A 19,849-nucleotide genomic window follows, 5' to 3' on the forward strand; every position below is an offset into this window, starting at 1 on the left:
TTTCCCTGAACACACATTGTGATCATTTACTATTTCCTAAGTGATTCAAGCCCCAATCTTGTTTTAGAATATGTCGACTGAAATGCAGGCCCTGGAATTTCAGTGCTGATTTTAAGAATTATTCTAATGACTTCTTGACAAGCTCTACCTACATCAGGAGCATGTGAACTTGGCAGAGTTGGGATAGGAGACCTGCCTCCAAAATGTGAACTTATATATAAACACCTTGTTATCACATGAGTTGTTTTCATGGTGGCTGTGGTGGTCAATAGCAGAGGCAATGGAATGAGCTGTAGTAACAGTCAGCAAATCTGAGTGGACTTGGCCTCTCCCATTTGCCATGGTGTATATATCCCCATCATGATTGTTTTCAGGCTACCAACATAATGTCACTAAATGTGGAATTGAGAAGAGATGTCCACAATATACATCAATAAAATAGCCCTCATTTGATTTTATTCTCAGTGGACTATGTGGTTCAATGACTTTTACCTACCTTTATCTCGCCATAGCAAGAGACATTATGGAAAAATATAATGCCATAAAGTCACCTATATATCATTGTCCTTGTTAGAATAAAAATTAAGACCTCTAGGTTTACTTTTATGGGTTGAGCCTTTGACCTATCTGTGGAAGTGGTAAGCTGGAACAACAAAGAGAAAAATGAGAGACTGTGCTTTTAGGCAGATAGTTAACTGGACCAGGTAAGAAGGAAGAAGCCAAGTTCTAGTCCAAATTGCCATTGATTATCTAGAAAATTTTGGACAATTCACTTCATACAGTAGCTCAACATCCATCAAAGAGTTTTTGAAAGTCTATTATGTGCCAAGTGTTGGAAGACGTGAAGGTGAACAATCTGATCATTTCACCTTAAAAGAGCTCGTAGCTTAGTGGGAAGGAAATTAAAAAAAATAAAAAAAGGAAGTAATAATAACAGAGTAAGAAAAGGGCTAGCATAGAGCTGAGGAAGCAAAACACACAGAATGAAAGTGGAACCTGGCAAGATGGCCGAATAGGAACAGCCCAGTCTCCAACTCCCAGCGCGAGTAACACAGAAGACCGGTGATTTCTGCATTTTCAACTGAGGTACTGGGGTCATCTCTCTAGGGAGTGCCGGACATCGGTGCTGGTCAGCTGCTGCAGCCTGACCAGCGTGAGCTGAAGCAGGGCGAGGCATCGCCTCACCTGGAAGCGCAAGGGGGAAGGAAATCCGTTTTCCTAGCCAGGGGACTGAGACACATAACACCTGGAAAATCGCGTAACTCCCACCCCAATACTGCGCTTTAAGGAAACAGGCACACCAGGAGAATATATCCCACACCTGGCCGGGAGGTCCCATGCCCACGGAGCCTCCCTCACTGCTAACACAGCCCTCTGCGGCGATCTATCCGCAAGGCAGCAGCGAGGCTGGGGGAGGGGCGCCCGCCATTGCTGAGGCTTAAGTAGGTAAACAAAGCCGCTGGGAAGCTCGAACTGGGTGGAGCTCACAGCAGCTCAAGGAAACCTGCCTGTCTCTGTAGACTCCACCTCTGGGGACAGCCACAGCTGAGGTGCAATAGGGAAAGCAGCGGGGCGGTGCAGAGGCGAACGACTCTGTCTGACAGCTTTGGGGAGAGCCGTGGATCTCCCAACGCGGAGGTTGAGATCCGAGAACGGACAGACTGCCTGCTCAGGTGGGTCCCTGACCCCTGAGTAGCCTAGCTGGGAGACATCCCCCACTAGGGGCAGTCTGACACCCCACACCTCACAGGGTGGAGTCATCCCTGAGAGGAAACTTCCAAAGGAAGAATCAGACAGGTACACTCGCTGTTCAGCAATATTCTATCTTTGCAACCTCTGCTGCTGATACCCAGGCAAACAGGGTCTGGAGTGGACCTCAAGCAATCTCCAACAGACCAACAGACAGTCCTCTGACTGTCAGACGGAAAACTATCAAACAGGAAGGACACCTATACCAAAACCCCATCAGTACGTCACCATCATCAAAGACCAGAGACAGATAAAACCACAAAGATGGGGAAAAAGCAGGGCAGAAAAGCTGGAAATTCAAAAAATAAGAGCGCATCTCCCCCTGCAAAGGAGCGCAGCCCATCGCCAGCAACGGATCAAAGCTGGTCAGAGAATGACTTTGACGAGATGAGAGAAGAAGGCTTCAGTCCATCAAACTTCTCAGAGCTAAAGGAGGAATTACGTACCCAGCGCAAAGAAACTAAAAATCTTGAAAAAAAAGTGGAAGAATTGACAGCTAGACTAATTAATGCAGAGAAGATCATAAACGAAATGACAGAGATGAAAACCATGACACGAGAAATACGTGACAAATGCACAAGCTTCAGTAACGACTCGATCAACTGGAAGAAAGAGTATCAGCGATTGAGGATCAAATGAATGAAATGAAGCGAGAAGAGAAAACCAAAAGAAAAAAGAAGAAAAAGAAATGAACAAAGCCTGCAAGAAGTATGGGATTATGTAAAAAGACCAAATCTACGTCTGATTGGGGTGCCTGAAAGTGAGGGGGAAAATGGAACCAAGTTGGAAAACACTCTTCAGGATATCATCCAGGAGAACTTCCCCAACCTAGTAGGGCAGGCCAACATTCAAATTCAGGAAATACAGAGAACGCCACAAAGATACTCCTAGAAGAGCAACTCCAAGACACATAATTGCCAGATTCACCAAAGTTGAAATGAAGGAAAAAATCTAAGGGCAGCCAGAGAGAAAGGTCGGGTTACCCACAAAGGGAAGCCCATCAGACTAACAGCAGATCTCTCGGCAGAAACTCTACAAGCCAGAAGAGAGTGGGGGCCAATATTCAACGTTCTTAAAGAAAAGAATTTTCAACCCAGAATTTCATATCCAGCCAAACTAAGTTTCATCAGTGAAGGAGAAATAAAATCCTTTACAGATAAGCAAATGCTTAGAGATTTTGTCACCACCAGGCCTGCCTTACAAGAGACCCTGAAGGAAGCCCTAAACATGGAAAGGAACAACCGGTACCAGCCATTGCAAAAACATGCCAAAATGTAAAGACCATCGAGGCTAGGAAGAAACTGCATCAACTAAGAGCAAAATAACCAGTTAATATCATAATGACAGGATCAAGTTCACACATAACAATATTAACCTTAAATGTAAATGGACTAAATGCTCCAATTAAAAGACACAGACTGGCAAACTGGATAAAGAGTCAAGACCCATCAGTCTGCTGTATTCAGGAGACCCATCTCACATGCAGAGACATACATAGGCTCAAAATAAAGGGATGGAGGAAGATCTACCAAGCAAATGGAGAACAAAAAAAAGCAGGGGTTGCAATCCTAGTCTCTGATAAAACAGACTTTAAACCATCAAAGATCAAAAGAGACAAAGAAGGCCATTACATAATGGTAAAGGGATCAATTCAACAGGAAGAGCTAACTCTCCTAAATATATATGCACCCAATACAGGAGCACCAGATTCATAAAGCAAGTCCTTAGAGACCTACAAAGAGACTTAGACTCCCATACAATAATAATGGGAGACTTCAACACTCCACTGTCAACATTAGACAGATCAACGAGACAGAAAGTTAACAAGGATATCCAGGAATTGAACTCATCTCTGCACAAGCAGGACCTAATAGACATCTATAGAACTCTCCACCCCAAATCAACAGAATATACATTCTTCTCAGCACCACATCGCACTTATTCCAAAATTGACCACATAATTGGAAGTAAAGCACTCCTCAGCAAATGTACAAGAACAGAAATTATAACAAACTGTCTCTCAGACCACAGTGCAATCAAACTAGAACTCAGGACTAAGAAACTCAATCAAAACCGCTCAACTACATGGAAACTGAACAACCTGCTCCTGAATGACTACTGGGTACATAACGAAATGAAAGCAGAAATAAAGATGTTCTTTGAAACCAATGAGAACAAAGATACAACATACCAGAATCTCTGGGACACATTTAAAGCAGTGTGTAGAGGGAAATTTATAGCACTAAATGCCCACAAGAGAAAGCAGGAAAGATCTAAAATTGACACTCTAACATCACAATTAAAAGAACTAGAGAGGCAAGAGCAAACACATTCAAAAGCTAGCAGAAGGCAAGAAATAACTAAGATCAGAGCAGAACTGAAGGAGATAGAGACACAAAAAACCCTCCAAAAAATCAATGAATCCAGGAGTTGTTTTTTGAAAAGATCAACAAAATTGACAGACCGCTAGCAAGACTAATAAAGAAGAAAAGAGAGAGGAATCAAATAGACGCAATAAAAAATGATAAAGGGGATATCACCACCGACCCCACAGAAATACAAACAACCATCAGAGAATACTATAAATGCCTCTACGCAAATCAACTAGAAAATCTAGAAGAAATGGATAATTTCCTGGACACTTACACTTCCCAAGACTAAACCAGGAAGAAGTTGAATCCCTGAATAGACCAATAACAGGCTCTGAAATTGAGGCAACAATTAATAGCCTACCCACCAAAAAAAGTCCAGGACCAGATGGATTCACAGCTGAATTCTACCAGAGGTACAAGGAGGAGCTGGTACCATTCCTTCTGAAACTATTCCAATCAATAGAAAAAGAGGGAATCCTCCCTAACTCATTTTATGAGGCCAACATCATCCTGATACCAAAGCCTGGCAGAGACACAACAAAAAAAAAGAGAATTTTAGACCAATATCCCTGATGAACATCGATGCAAAAATCTCAATAAAATACTGGCAAACCGGATTCAGCAGCACATCAAAAAGCTTATCCACCATGATCAAGTGGGCTTCATCCTGGGATGCAAGGCTGGTTCAACATTCGCAAATCAATAAACGTAATCCAGCATATAAACAGAACCAAAGACAAGAACCACATGATTATCTCAATAGATGCAGAAAAGGCTTTTGACAAAATTCAACAGCCCTTATGCTAAAAACGCTCAATAAATTCGGTATTGATGGAACGTACCTCAAAATAATAAGAGCTATTTATGACAAACCCACAGCTAATATCATACTGAATGGGCAAAAACTGGAAAAATTCCCTTTGAAAACTGGCACAAGACAGGGATGCCCTCTCTCACCACTCCTATTCAACATAGTGTTGGAAGTTCTGGCTAGGGCAATCAGGCAAGAGAAAGAAATCAAGGGTATCCAGTTAGGAAAAGAAGAAGTCAAATTGTCCCTGTTTGCAGATGACATGATTGTATATTTAGAAAAACCCATCGTCTCAGCCCAAAATCTCCTTAAGCTGATAAGCAACTTCAGCAAAGTCTCAGGATACAAAATTAATGTGCAAAAATCACAAGCATTCTTATACACCAGTAACAGACAAGCAGAGAGCCAAATCAGGAATGAACTTCCATTCACAATTGCTTCAAAGAGAAAAATACCTAGGAATCCAACTTACAAGGGATGTAAAGGACCTCTTCAAGGAGAACTACAAACCACTGCTCAGTGAAATCAAAGAGGGACAACAAATGGAAGAACATACCATGCTCATGGATAGGAAGAATCAATATCGTGAAAATGGCCATACTGCCAAGGTGATTTATAGATTCAATGCCATCCCCATCAAGCTACCAATGAGTTTCTTCACAGAATTGGAAAAAACTGCTTTAAAGTTCATATGGAACCAAAAAAGAGCCCGCATTGCCAAGACAATCCTAGGTCAAAAGGACAAAGCTGGAGGCGTCACGCTACCTGACTTCAAACTATACTACAAGGCTACAGTAACCAAAACAGCATGGTACTGGTACCACAACAGAGAATAGACCAATGGAACAGAACAGAGTCCTCAGAAATAATACCACACATCTACAGCCATCTGATCTTTGACAAACCTGACAAAAACAAGAAATGGGGAAAGGATTCCCTATTTAATAAATGGTGCTGGGAAAATTGGCTAGCCATAAGTAGAAAGCTGAAACTGGATCCTTTCCTTACCCCTTATACGAAAATAATTCAAGATGGATTAGAGACTTAAATGTTAGACCTAATACCATAAAAACCCTAGAAGAAAATCTAGGTAGTACCATTCAGGACATAGGCATGGGCAAGGACTTCATGTCTAAAACACCAAAAGCAACGGCAGCAAAAGCAAAAATTGACAAATGGGATCTCATTAAACTAAAGAGCTTTTGCACAGCAAAAGAAACTACCATCAGAGTGAACAGGCAACCTACAGAATGGGAGAAAATTTTTGCAACCTACTCATCTGACAAGGGCTAATATCCAGAATCTACAAAGAACTCAAACAAATATACAAGAAAAAAACAAACAACCCCATCAAAAAGTGGGGAAAGGATATGAACAGACATTTCTCAAAAGAAGACATCCTACAGCCAACAGACACATGAAAAAATGCTCCTCATCACTCGCCATCAGAGAAATGCAAATCAAAACCACAATGAGATACCATCTCACACCACTTAGAATGGCAATCATTAAGAAGTCAGGAAACAAAGGATGTTGGAGAGGATGTGGAGAAATAGGAACACTTTTACACTGTTGGTGGGATTGTAAACTAGTTCAACCATTATGGAAAACAGTATGGCGATTCCTCAAGGATCTAGAACTAGATGTACCATATGACCCAGCCATCCCACTACTGGGTATATACCCAAAGGATTATAAATTACTCTACTACAAAGACACATGCACACGTATGTTTATTGCGGCACTATTCACAATAGCAAAGACTTGGAATCAACCCAATGTCCATCTGTGACAGACTGGATTAAGAAAATGTGGCACATATACACCATGGAATACTATGCAGCCATAAAAAAGGATGAGTTTGCGTCCTTTGTAGGGACATGGATGCAGCTGGAAACCATCATTCTTAGCAAACTATCACAAGAAGAGAAAACCAAACACCGCATGTTCTCACTCATAGGTGGGAACTGAACAATGAGATCACTTGGACTCGGGAAGGGGAACATCACACACTGGGGCCTATCATGGGAGGGGGGGAGGAGGGAGGGATGCATTGGGGAGTTATACATGATATAAACGTTATGCACATGTACCCTAGAACTTAAAGTATAATAAAAATAAAAAAAATAAAAAATAAAAAAAAAAAAAAAAAAAAGAAAGTGGAACCTGATCTTGCAGAGTGCTGGAAGGGGTCTGGGGAGAGATGACTGTGTGCTGAGCATGGAAGAATGAATTAAAAGTAGGCAAGAAGGAAGGGTGAGATGAGAGGTATCTTGATTTGATTCCAGATCTCAGGTTTTATTTCACCATTAAGTATGATGTTTTAGTCTTTCTTTTCTTCTTTAGAAACCGTCACTATGTTAAAAAACAGTTTTCTACTACTTTTAATTGGCACATAGTTTTTTAAGTCATAAGTAAGTATTGTGTAATTGTGTCAGATTTTTTCTGCACCTATTAAAATAATTGTATTGTGTTTCCTTTATTCTTTAATGAGGTGATATCATATCAAATATTAGACCAACATTATGTTTCTGAAAAAATATGCACACACACACATAAATGCGTGTATTTGTATGTATATGACTTTTGAGAATACATTAATGAGAGGGATTGTACTGTAACATTTTTCTAAAAATACCCTTGTGATAGCAAGGTTATAATGGCCACATAAAATGCATTAGTAATTGCTTTTTATTTCTCTTTCTTGGAAGAGTTTGTGTAAGATTGCTGTAATTTCTTCCTTACATATTTGGAAGAATTCACCAGTGAAGCCATCTTGGCCTGAATTTCTATTCTGGAAATGTTTAAAATTACTGGTTCTATTTATTTAAAAGATTTAGGATGCTTCAGATTTTACGTTCTTCTCACATTAACTGTAAGTTACAGTTTTTCTTACCACGCTGTTATTATTTTTTGTATATGTCCATAGGGTACAAGTGCAGTTTTGCTACATTGATGTATTTTGCTTTGTGGTGTAGTCAGGGCCTTCAGTGCCTCTATCACCGGAGCAAGGCACATTGTACCCACCAAGCAACCTCCCATCATCCACCCTCTCCCACCCCTCACCCCTCTAAGTCTCCTTTGTCCATCATTTCATACTCTGCTTCCCTGTGCACACATTATTTAGCTCCCACTTATAAGTGAGAACATGCAGTATGTGTCTTTCCATGTCTGAATTATTACACTTAAGATAATGGCCTCTAGCTCCATCTATGTTGCAAGTTGCAGTTTTTCAAAAAATTTGCTTATCTGGGCTGGGTGCAGTGGCTCATGCCTGTAATCCCAACACTTTGGTAGGCCAAGGTGGGTGGACCACAAGATCAGGAGTTTGAGACTAGCCTGTCCAATATGCTGAAACCCCATCTCTACTAAAAAAAAAAAAAAAAAAAAAAATCTAGCCGGGCGTAGTGGTGTACGCCTGTAGTCCCAGTTACTTGGGAGGCTGAGGCAGGAGAATTGCTTGAACCCAGGAGGCAGAGGATGCAGTGAGCTGAGATTGCTCCACTGCACTCCAGCCTGGGCAATAGAGGGAGACTGCATCTCAAAAAAATAATTGCTTATCTGTTTTATTCAAATTGTCAACTTCATTGACATAAAGTTGCTGTTCTTATTATCTTTTTGACATCTGTAGGATCTCTATCAATATCCCTTTTATTTTTATACCTGATATAGAGTTTTAATTGTATTAGATTTTCCCAAAGGCAAATTGCTGGCTTTGGGCTTTGTTGATGTTCTCTATTGTATACTTATTTCTGTTTTATACATTTGTGCCTTTTTTTTTTTTTTTTTTTTTTTTACTTTTTCTCACTTCTATTCCTTTGGGTTTGATTTTTCTTTTTTGACTTTTGGAATTTGAAGTATAGATTATTGATATTCAACTTTCTTCTTTTCTAATACATGCATGCAAGGCCATAAGTTTCTCTTTAATGAGTTTCAGCTATATTCCCTAGGTTTTAACATGGTATTTTCCATATTTAATTAAAAATATATTCTAACATTCATTGTAATTTTTCTTTTATCCAGGAGTTATTTAAAAAGTGTGTTGCTTAAATTCAAATTATTTGAAGATTATGTAGTTATTTTTCTGTATTTGAGTTCTAGCTTAATTCTACAGTGGTCAGAACATATGGATTGTATGATTTTGGTGCTTTAAAATGGACTTGTTTTATTGCTTATCATATGATCCAATTTTGTTAAACATTCAATTTGCCCTGGGGAGTAACATGCATTTTGCTTATTTTAAATGCGGTACATTATAAATGCAAAATAAGGCATTTATATATAATGACTTATATATATAATGACATATATATATTGACTGGCAATATCCCTACTGATATTTGCTTTTGACTTGTTTCATCAGTACTGGGAGAGGTATGTCAAAATCTCAAACTTTGGTTGTGAATGTACTATTCTTTATATAATTTAAAACTATATTGTTAGGTCTATAAACATTAAGAATGTTTGTATATTTTTGGTGTAATGACCCTTTTATCAATATGGTTTTTTCATATTTATCTCTAGAAGTGCTTTGAAGCCTAATTTGTTATTAGCATATCAATAATTGTTTTTCAAGCTAGATTATTCAATTCATGTAAACCTGATGTAGTTAATACTTTATGACAAATTTATCCTGCTTGAGTTTGGTCAGGATTCTCAATTCTATACTTGCTGTCTTTTATGAAGTTTTGTAAATAGTTGGCCTGGATATCCTCAAGTATTTATTTTATCTCAATCTTTATCTCTCCATAGCTTTTGGGATTCTAATTACTTGTGTGTTATTTCTTTATGTCATGTCTTTATGTTCTTTTCTACCATTTTTATCTTTTCTCACCATGTTTTCATCCAGATTTTTGTTCTGACCTATTTTCTTATTAATTAATCTTCTTCTTCTATGTCAATTCTGCTATGAAGCCCATCCACTAAGTTTTAAAATCTATTTTAAATTCAGTTATATAACTTTCTGTTCAAAAATTTCCACTTTATTGTTTTTCATTGATTTTATCTCACTGGTAAAATTATCCATCTGGTCATCTATTTAAAAAATAATATGAATAACAGTTGTTTATTCTAAAATTCTTACGTGACTGTAATATTTAAACCATCCACTAGGTCCCTTTCTGCTGACTTTTCTTCTGGTTTTCAGTCATTTGATTTTGTGTGTATGTATGCTTGGTAATTTTGGATTGGGTATCAGAAATTGTGTATGAATAACATGTTAAGGTTCTGGATGATGATCTGTTATCTCAGAGAGGAATGTCTTTTCTTCAGGAAGGAATTTAAGTACAGATAGACCAGCTTGATGCAGTTAGGAAGTGAGATGATTCAAGGTTTTATTCTCTTCATTCTGACAGCTTGTTATTTTCAGTTTCCCCTTTGTCCTAGGATACAGCCCTTCAGAGGTCTCAAATGAAGGACCGGGCCTTTTTTCTTTATAGGTCCTAAACTCCAGTTTTTGTCTTTTAGTTCCGTGAAACTATGGAAAGCTCTGAGCTACTGTTTTCCAGTCAACCTGTCTGCCCTATCCTGTTTGTGAATAGGCAGTTGCCTCAGGTGAACTAATTTCCCTTCTTTCTGGATCTTGGTCTGTCAAGTTCTAACTGTCTTAATCATTCCTCAGTACCTTCAAACAACATTTCCCCTGCATTTATAGTTGTTATAAGTACTAGTATGATCTAAGCTATTCTGTTATAGCTAGAAGCAGAAATGCTACCATTGAAGGAGATTAGGCTTTGGAATAATGTGATCCTATTTGCATTTTTAAAAGATTTTTCTGAACACCAATATCCTCATATGTGCAATGAAACATTTTGATAAAAATTGTTCTCTCAGGCCCTTTTCAGCTCCAATATTCTGCAAGTCTTGAGAGTACTAATAGCATGTCATACCATGATTTTGAGCTGTCAAAGCCCCAGGGCTTTTAGTTTTAGTTAGAAAAGCGTGGACTCTGGGGAAAATGGCCAAGAAGAAGACTGTCATCTTTGGTGTCTTCCCATGTGACTTCCTCACTCTACTTCTTGCTAGCTTTCAGCAACATCCTCTCTTTTCTGGGTCTTGGTGTCTGGGCACCTAGACTATTTTTCCGGTGACTTGACCACTCTCTCCTCACGTGGTGGTGCCCCATTCCACACCCTCTTCTAAAATGTTTCATACTTTAGATTTAAGCTTCACCCTCCACCCTGCATCTTTCTGACAGATTAAAAACAACAACAACAACAACAACAACAACACAACAGCAACAACAACAAAAAAACCTTGTTCTCTCAGTGTGTTTTTATTATGCAATTTTCCTCTAAATAATGAAAGCTCCTTTTTAATGTTATATTATGATAGCAAAAGGTGTGTAGAGTTAGCAGGATATAGTTGTGTGACAAAAAGCCAAATAGCATTTTAGGCTCCAATGAAGAGGAATATCTGTGAAGGGGGTCTTTCTTGGTATTTTTAAAGTTCCACTTGAAAGTGCTGTTGGCCATCACTAGTCATCAGGGAAATGCAAATTAAAATCACAATGAGATACCATCTTATCCCAGCCAGAATGGCAGTTAGTGAAAAGTCGAAAAACAGTAGATGTTGGCATGGATGAGGTAAAAAAAAAAAAATGCTTATACACTGCTGGTGGGAATGTAAATTAGTACAATCTCTATGGAAAACAATATGGGATTTCTCAAAGAACTAAAGGCAGATCAACCATTCTATGCGACAATCCCACTACGCGGTATCTACCCAAAGGGAAAGAAGTTGCTATATCAGAAAGACACCTGAATGTGTATAGAATCATCCTAAGTGCCCATCTACTGATGAGTGGATAAAGAAAACGTGGTGCATGCATGTGTGTGTGTATATATACCATGAAATACTATATATACACACATATATGTACACGTATATATACATATACATATACACACATACGTACACATACACACACAGACACACACCATGAAATACTATTCAGCCGTTAAAAAAGAATGAAATAATATCTTTTGCAGCAACTTGGATAGAACTGGAGGCCATTATTCTAAATAAAGTATCTCAGGAATCACAAATCATATACCACATGTTCTTACTTATGAATGAGAGCTATAGGTATTTAAAGTCATCCAGGGTGATATAATGGACATTGGAGACTAAGAAGCAGGGAGGGTGAGAGTGAGGGTGAGAGAGAAATAACTATGTATTGGGTACAATGTACACTACTTGGGTAATAGGTACACTAAAATCCTAAACTTCACCACCATACAATTCACATCTGTAACCAGAAGCCATTTGTATCCCTAAAGCTATTGAAATAAAAAAAAAAAATCACAAAGTGCTGTTGCCTACTGTGCAGGCATTTAAGTTTGATTCTGGGTCCGAGACAAGCTATGATCACATTGTTGTAGAGAACTTAGGTCCTTGGAAAATAAATCAAAACACAGGTTCCCAATCAGAAGTTAATTTTATTCCTCTGTTAAAATGGAACTATGACTTTTCTTATTTACAAGAACTGTCCTTCCTTTTTAAGGTTAAAACATGTTATTTTATTATGATGCAGATAATATTTATTATAAAAAAATAGAAAAATAAGAGGCAGATGTAGTTCTAGCTCTTAATAAACCTGGCTAAACTGTTACAAATTTCATCTGATCATTTATATACTTTTCTGTGTGATTGGACTTATTTATAATATGGATTTTTGAATAGTGCTTTAGCATTTTTTACTTAAATTGTATACATTTTGTAGATTATCTCTTGATAAGCATTATTTTAATGGTATATATATGTATAAATAATATATATTCTTACATAATACACACACATGTCTATGTAATGACATATATATAACATTTTGCAATGGTGCATGTGCGCTTGTTCCTTTAAGTTGGATATTTATTTAACTGTTTTCTTATTGTTGGATTATTATTTTGTTTCATAAATAACATTCTATGCTGAAAATATTTTTAATTGCTATAAATTGCCCAACTAAGACATATAACTTCCTGTTATCCTGTCACTACCTTTGATAACGCACTAAACTTTTCTTTACTATATTTCATTCCCTTCTTAATCTCATTTCTAAAAACTGTATTTATGTCTTACAATATGTATATAATTCCTTTGGTACTCCTACCTGTTGATCTTCTCATTGCTATTTATTGGCTTGTCAGGTCTTAGAAGATAGGTTTCTCATGCAACCCCAAGCCTCTCTTTTGACCAGACTATAAATATTTTATTGTTTACATCTTCCCCTGCAAAGCATTCCTCTAGGATCTGCCCTTTTCTTTTTCTCCAGGCAATATGCCTTGGACATTCTGTAGCTGGTTGGGACTGATTCCTTGCCAGGTCAGTAGGACAGATGTGTCGAATAAGAAATTAACTAGTGAGTTCAAGTGGAGGTTCCTGGCTTGTTGGTGCCTGTGAACAGGATTCTTTTGAGTATGATTAGTGACATGAGGGTCCTGACTAATATCCTAGGCAGAGGAAGTGACATTACAACTCACAGTGTAAGAAGTAGCTTGAGTTAACTGGTGAAAGAGCTAAAAGTCAATGAAAAGTATTGAACTTTAAAAATGTATTCTCTATTGAAAAGTTTAAAAGATCATTTATTGATTAGCCAACATTAAGGAAATTCCTTTGACTTTAATAGCTGTAAGCTCTAATGGGGGCTAGAAACTCTAGCAAGTGGTACAGTTTCTAGAACCTAGCAGATAACTTTTCGTTGACTAGAATTCGATGTGTGATACAATGATTTGGCAAAGTAATTCACAATAATTATATATGTTCATTGTTTTCTCCTTTGTTTACCTTGACTAACCATCTTTGGTGATTGTTTCATAATTGTAGCTTTCTAAACGTCTTTATTGAGGAGTTACAAATGTCTAGCTCTTCTCAACCCTTTAGTTAGTGTCTGGTATCAGTGGATGTTAGTGAAGGGGAAAAGTTTATTTTGATAATTTAAGACAGAACAATTTAGAAATCAGTATTGTTTTGAAGCCAACTTGCTATGTAACCTTTTAGAATTCCCTGACTTTTTCTGAAATTGACGTTTTCTTTAGTGTATAGCAATGATAGCATGAAACCACCACTGACTCTTTTAGGGCATCTTGCTGGCTAATTTTATAAAATTCGAATCACACTATATGAATGAAGAATCATCTGTAGCAATTGCTCTTTTCCAAATGTTCTTTTGCTTCGAATGCCGTATCTGAATATTAGATTGTTTCTCCAGATGTTTCAGGCTCATGTTTCCTTCTGCTGAATTCAATTGTTGGTTCCTGCCTGTGTTTCTCAGGATTTGCATCATTTCTCTGTCTTAAGTAAGGTTTTTATAAATGCTCATCAATGTTGTAGAGTTTGGATTAAATTCAGATCGAGGATATTTCCACTGGACTTTTGCTCATCTACTTCCTCCCTGGAGAATGGTGAAAAACAGTTAGTCCTTTTTTCCCTCCTCTGATAGGGTGATGGGCTACTATTGCTTTTTCTCTCCTAATATATTGAGTATTCCGACCTCTCACCAAAACCTTAGGTCAAAGTGAGTAGAGGTGATTGTTTTTAATTGGATGATTGCTACCATATGCTTCTCTTTTGGTGGGATCCCAAAAAAGATGAAATGACACTCCCCGCCAAAAATAAGAGGAACTAAAAAAAAAAAAGGCTGAGAAAGCATGCCATGAAAGTCCAGGCTTGGACAACAAGCATACCATGATGTGACTTTTAGCCCCATCACCTACTAACCGTGTGACCTTGGGCAGACTGTTGAAATCATCAGGGCCTCAATTTCCTAACCTGTAAAATTATTGTGATCATTATTATAATTACAACTAAGAATAAGTACCTTATCATTTTGCTGCAATCCACACGTGATAATTGTCCTAAAGTGCTTAGCATGGTGTCTAGAACATATTATGTACTTAATAATTATTGTCTGAAAAAATAAACACATAAATAAAATACCGTATTGTCAAAGAATATAAGATTGTGCCCCAATCTGTGAAAGATTAAACCTCTTGTGTCTCCAGGATTTCTGATAACTTATCCCAGAAAGTCAGTGCAGAGGAGAGGTGGGCTTTCTTCCTACCGCAGACTCAAGGACTGTTCTGATGGTGAGGTCCAAGGGCAGCCTTGCTTCTGCCATTTGCTCAGTTGATCTTGTGAACAGCTGTGATTCTTGCTGTAACTACTTTCTCGCTCTCAGTGACTCCATACTGTAAATGTTTCATGTGAAGAAGCACTGCTCTAAAACAAAGCTGGAAAACAGGGAGGCAATTGCCAGATCTGTCATTGTGCTGAGTCAGGGAAGGCTTCAGCAATCATCCAAAGAGATGTGGCATTTACACCTGCAGCTGGATGGGTTATGAACCCAAATAGGTCCTTGAAAAGGAAGGCTCGTCTCCCTTCCCCCCAACACCTTCTACCCACTCAATTTTTACCTACTTTAAGGGAAGGCTTTTGGTAACTAATTTTTCATCTGCTCGTTAAAGCTTACCAGTTACAGCATGTATTACAAATTACAGCTTCCAGGACTTTGAGTGAAATGTGCTTTGTAAATAATGGCATATTTTGCTGTGAGCAGTCCTTGATTTTGGACCCTTGCATTACCTTTCACCTCACAAATTTTCCTTATAGGAAGACCTGGATGTACAAATTTCAGGCAAGTATCTGATGTATCTTATAGAACCAGCTAGCCAACAATATTGTCAAAAAGAGAAGCAACACTTTCAGATGATGTAAGCATAGAATCAAGCAAGGAGTTGGTTGAATCCTTCTTGTGCTTTTCCTTTGAGATCATCTTATTCCAGAATCCTAGGAGGATTGAAACATTCCTACTTTGATATATTCCTCTGGAGATCACTTGTTAAAAGTCATCATAAGTGACATTTACTAGTCTTGTATTTTCTCTAGTCTTAACTTGAAAAGTTCTGCTCATCAAAAATGAGTAAGTTGAGATAGTATTTTCTATAGAACTTTTGTGTTTTACCCCCTTAAAATCCTCACTTTTCACATTAAAGAGTGTGCTCAGATAAAATAAGACTCATGGAGAGCATATGGCTGAGATCATTCTAGGCTCTCATTGCTAGGCTGAGATTTGCATTTTTCTGAAAGTCAGAGTCCTGAATTTTCTTAGCTTTGAAGTAGCGAATGGGGCAGTATGTGTGTATGTGTATGTGCCCACTTGCATATAATTCCAAATTACTTGTTTATGTGTAGTATAGGATTCGATGACAAAGAGCTGTCTTTAATGCAAATATAAGGCATTCATGAGCACCTCGTGTATAAGCTCACATTTTGAACTTTGTTTTTCTTTGATTCAAAGAATTTACAAAATCATTTTGTGGTTTGAAAAGTAATTTTGATTTCCTATAAAATGTCATATACAATTTTAAATTTAGATTTTAGCTAGCAAGTATTGGCTTAACTGTAGAAATAACTTCATTTTCTAGGACAATTCAATAGTCTAGCTTCTGCTTTATGACAATCCACTTGTGTTTGTTAAAGGATAGTAATATTAAAGATTTTTATAGATCTCACAATAATGCTTTATGTATATTAACTCATTTGGTCCCCACAATGACCCTAATGGATATTATTATTATTATCCCCACTTTTTTTTTTTTTTGAGACGGAGTTTCACTCTTCTTGCCTAAGTTGGAGTGCGATGGCACCATCTTGGGTCACTGCAATCTCTGCCTTCTGGGTTCAAGTGACTCTCCTGCCTCAGCCTCCTGAGTAGCTGAGATTACAGGTGTGCGCCACCACACCTGGCTAATTTTTTGTATGTTTAGTAGAAATGGGGTTTCACCATGTTATCCAGGCTGGTCTCAAACTCCTGACCTCAGGTGATCCACTTGCCTCGGCCTCCCAAAGTGCTGGGATTACAGGTGTGAGCCACTGCACCCAGCCTATTATCTTCATTTTAAATATGAGGAAACTGAGACACAGAGAGATAATATACATTAAGATCAGAAAACTAGAAAGTCTAGGAACTAAGATTCAAAACAAAATCATCTGATTCCAATCTCTGTGCTCTTTTGCTTCACTAGAATAAGTCTTATTTTTTATAATTGATATAACTGGTCTAAATATTAATAAAGTTTTAAGATTCAATTTACATATAGTTTCTATCTCTGTAAGTTACCAGTTATTACTACCTAAAATACACTTGGAGTCAGTAGTAACATTATATATTCCTAGATTTTATTTTTTAGTATCAACATCAGAGTAGGAGGCCTCAAAATATCTGTGATGGAAAAAATGCAGTGCCTGGGTGCATGCAGCTAAGCCTGGTCACTAGAATATATTTCATGTATATTTTGTAAGATACCAAAGACTTCAGAACTACAAAGAGAACTATAGTTGCTGCAACCAGAAACCTAGTCACATATATGTACTTTTATAAATCATGTGCATATGTGTGTGGGTGCTTGAGTGTGTGTGCATATATAAATACATCTAAAAGCTCAGAATTAACCACCTTAGTCTGGGGCATTAGAATTTTAGTAAACTTTTTTGGTGTATATGTTGAATAAGTTACAAAGTTGAGATCTGTTCCCTACCTCCATGTGGCTTTGTAACCTTGCTAATGAGAAAAGAGCTTATTACAAATATTCATAGATGTGATATATATGTGTGTGTGTGTGTATATATGTGTATATATATATGTGGGTATATATATATATATGTATACCTCTTTCTCCCCATACACACACATACACACACCCCTTTACTCTCTTTTGTTTTTTAAGATGGAGTCTCACTCTTGTTGCCCAGGCTAGAGTGCAATGGTGCGATCTTGGCACATTGCAACCTCCACCTCCCAGGTTCAAGCGATTCCCCTGCCTCAGCCTCCCTAGTAGCTGGGGTTACTTTCTACTATACAAATTTTACTGTCATAGACATTGGCTTTTGTGCCTCCAAAGTGTTTGTTATTATCCAAGGAAAGGGTACCCACATCTTACCACTGTGGATAAATTACACATATATTGACTGATAGCTACTATTTAATGAAACTTTTTTTTGTGTGTCAGGATCTGAACTCCATTTATCTTTCTACTTATCTACCTACCTACCTATTTTTTCTCAATTAATTCCAGAATGTTAAATTCATGATGGCAGATGTCATTATTAATTTTGTTCACTGACATACTAAGCACTGAAAATGGTGCCTGGCACATGTAGAGGCTCAGAATATGCTTTCAGAATTGAATGAAAATATCTTGACAAGGTAGCACAGTTTTTGCTTTTGTTTTTCTTTTACTAGAGTCAGGGTATTGCTCTGTCACCCGACCCAGGCTGGAGTGCAGTGGTATGATTACAGCTGACTGCAGCCTCGAACCCCTGGGCTCAAGCGATCCTCCTGCCTCGGTCTGCTGAGTAGCCAGTACCACAGGTGTGTGCCACCATGCCCAGCTAAGTTTTTGTTTTTTGTATATTTTTGTTTTTTGTTTTATTGAGATAGGGTCTTCCCCAGTCTTCAGGTACAGTCTCCACTCACTGCAACCTCAACATCCTGGGCTCAAGCAATCCTCCTGCCTCAGCCTCCCAAGTAGCTAGGACCACAGGCACACACCACCACACCCAGCTAATTTTTTAAAAATTATTTTTAGTAGAAATGAGGTCTTACTATTTTGCCCAGGCTGGTCTCAAACTCCTGTGTTCAATGATCCTCCCGCCTCAGCCTCCCAAAGTACTGGGATTACAAGTGTGAGCCATCACACCCAGCCTAATATTTTATTTTTATTTTTTGTAGACACAGGGTCCCCTTAAGTCACTCAGGCTGCTCTCAAACTCCTGGCCTCAAGCGATCCTCCTGACCTGGCCTCCCAAAAGGTTGGGATTACAGGTGTGACCCACTGTGTCAGCCTCTCATTATTTTCAATCTGACAGGTGAGAAACTGAAACTCAGAGAGCATGGATTACTGACCCAGTATCACAGCTGGTGCAGTGCAGAAGCAGGAGTGGAACCTCCATTTGGCTCCACTGGCCAGACTCCCTATCCATAACTCTGTCTCCAAGAAGCTCTTGGAGGCCGGACAGCAGCATCTTCTGGGGACTTTTAGGTCACCAGTGTCCCTGGTCTTTTCATGAGTACACATTTCTGACTGACTTTAGAGCTCTAGGTGTTTTTCTCCTACGTTGATCTACCCTGTAAGGCTCCATGAGAGGCTTGGACTGTTGTTTCACAGTAGGCTTCCTAAGACATTTTGCTTAGCTCCTTGAAGGCTTCCATCTGCTCTTGAGCTGAGGAGGAGAATACGGCCTAGTCAAAGAGAGAAGAGCATAATAGCACATAGGAGTAAGTGAGTAGGAAACACCGAGAAGTGGTGCAGAGGAGGGAAGAGTGGCCACTAGAAGATGGAAAGGCAGCCGTCAGGGTCACAAAAAAAGGGTGCAGAAACAATACAGGAGATGCACAAGAGATTTGATTGCTTTTAAGAAGTGTTATGCTAAAATATCTTTCTCCATAGGGAAAAGACAATGGCAAAGAACTTTTAAAATTTTTATTTGGCTACTTCTATTTAAGTATTAAGTATATAGTGATGTACAATAAATGTTTACTTAACAAAATACATAAAACTCTTTCCTGGGCTAAGCCCTGAAAGACAGTCATACATATTTCATAAGTTTTTTGTTGTAAAATATTTGATGATTTCACAGTTAGGGGACTTCTCAGAAAGTGCTATACATAGCCAGATATAACCTTTCCATTTCATATTTCCTTTTGCAAGTGCCATGATTTATAGTAATCTTTGAGCGTCTCCTCTCTTCAATTTACTTAGAAATTTTGCATTGAAACTATTGCCCTTGTTTAGGGAGAACAAAACAACACATCCAAAAAAATGACCAAATTTGTACAACCTGGTATTGCATTTCTGATTTACATAATTTCCACCTCAGAAAAGTTTTCTTAAATACTCACTCATTTTATTTTAATACC

The 19,849-nt window shown here is 38.1% G+C and overlaps 1 protein-coding gene across 5 annotated transcripts in view; it reads left to right on the forward strand.

The window, feature by feature from the left end:
- Positions 1-19,849, forward strand: part of NRG1 (neuregulin 1) — a 1,143,721-nt gene that overhangs the window by 287,795 nt on the left and 836,077 nt on the right. The gene's annotated exons all lie outside the window — the stretch shown is intronic.

The sequence above is a fragment of the Trachypithecus francoisi genome, unplaced genomic scaffold (assembly GCF_009764315.1).
Source record: "Trachypithecus francoisi isolate TF-2019V2 unplaced genomic scaffold, Tfra_2.0 Contig01440, whole genome shotgun sequence".
Lineage (NCBI taxonomy): Eukaryota > Metazoa > Chordata > Mammalia > Primates > Cercopithecidae > Trachypithecus > Trachypithecus francoisi.